Here is a 1,815-nt window from a genome sequence, read left to right as displayed (position 1 = left end):
TGAGCCCTTCGTTCAGTATATTCAGCTCACGGTCACTCCACTCTGAAGGGGAGCCGGTGACGAACTTATACTTGGACGCGGTGGTGCCACCACGGGACGCGCCCCTCGACGAGCTCCTCGATGGGCCAACCACCGGCGAGTTGCAGAACACAACGTTGTTGTTGTACAAAAACCTCCCAGGGTCCTCCCTCCTTCCTCCCATGCGAGCACCGTGTCTGGCGGCGGTAAGATGGAGGCGGCCTCCCTCCTCCAACGCGAGCACGGCGGCCAGCGCTGCCCAGATGGAGGCGGCCTGCCTCCTCCCGGTCCAAGCACGGCGCCCACGGCGGCCAGATGAAGGCAGCCTCCTCATCCTGACCGAGCACGACAACGACGGCAGCCACATGGAGGGGTCCTCCCTCCTCCCGCTGCTATCCGCTCCTCCCTCTCTCTTATCTCTTTCTCTCCCCCTCTCTCTCTACCAAGGCGGGCGCAAGGGACGAGAGGCACCCCTCACCGATCCAGAAGGCGCGCGGCAACGGATGGAGAGGCGACGGGGCGACGAGCACAACCGGCGGCGGCAGCAAGGATCGGGATCGGGATAGGGAGGGAGTTGGGAGTGGACCTCCTAGGGTCCTCCCTCCTTCCTCCCACGCGAGCACCGTGTCTGGCGGCGGTAAGATGTAGGCGTCCTCCCTCCTCCAACGCGAGCACGGCGGCCAGCGCTGCCCAGATGGAGGCGACCTGCCTCCTCCCGGTCCAAGCACGGCGCCCACGGTGGCCAGATGGAGGCGGCCTCCTCCTCCTGACCGAGCACGGCAACGACGACAGGCACATGGAGGGGTCCTCCCTCCTCGTGCTGCTATCCGCTCCTCCCTCTCTCTTATCTCTTTCTCTCCCCCTCTCTCTCTACCAAGGCGGGCGCAAGGGACGAGAGGCACCCCTCACCGATCCAGAAGGCGCGCGGCAACGGATGGAGAGGCGACGGGGCGACGAGCACAACCGGCGGCGGCAGCGAGGATCGGGATCGGGATGGGGAGGGAGTTGGGAGTGGGGGAGGCAGAGACATGTGCGCGTGTTAGCGATTTTTTTTTTCGTTGGGCTGATTTCTGGGCCACGTCAAACGCGAGGTGGGCTGCCTGTTTTACGTGGGGGTGATCGAGGTTGAACCATCACGACGACGGCAGATCCCCTTTAATAGTAGAGATATGATACCATATGCTTCAGTTGTTGGAAGCTCAAGATGTTACCCTGACACAGTTCAGGTATATATCCGGGTTGTTTTTGTCCAGTCCGTAGATAAATCAATGGAATGGAGTCAAAGATATCGGCCTCATGCTGAAAGAAATAAGTGCTCTCGAAACATTGTGAGTACAAAGGCATGACTTGTGAAATGTATAGCGAAATCCACAATTGTCACTAACTTTCATACTCGGAGTTTTGTGTGGAAAATCTCCAAATGAGTGAAACGATTGTCATCAATGTGATGCAATGATATGTTATAGCTTGATATGAGGCCGAGGGATAGGCAAAATGGTTAATGGCTACCTATACCCGGAGTTGATAATGGTTGACAACAAAGATAACCATTTTAAGCTCCTTCGTTCCTGTCACAACGAGTCAAGTGTTGATGCCAAACACACTGACAAAGAGTTACGTGTTGTGAAGGAGAAAGTCCGGAATTATGAAAAAAATGCTTGAAGCATAAAAGCAACAAACAAGTGTTTGCAGATCTGCTTATCAAAGGCTTACCGCCAGTGTGTTCGGAGAACACACAGTCGACATGGGTTTTATGGTATAGTCTAATATTTCCGGACAATAAAGGGACCAAGGTTA

The sequence above is a fragment of the Hordeum vulgare genome, chromosome 1H (genome assembly GCF_904849725.1).
Source record: "Hordeum vulgare subsp. vulgare chromosome 1H, MorexV3_pseudomolecules_assembly, whole genome shotgun sequence".
Classification (NCBI taxonomy): Eukaryota; Viridiplantae; Streptophyta; class Magnoliopsida; order Poales; family Poaceae; genus Hordeum; species Hordeum vulgare.
This window is presented reverse-complemented; position numbering follows the sequence as displayed.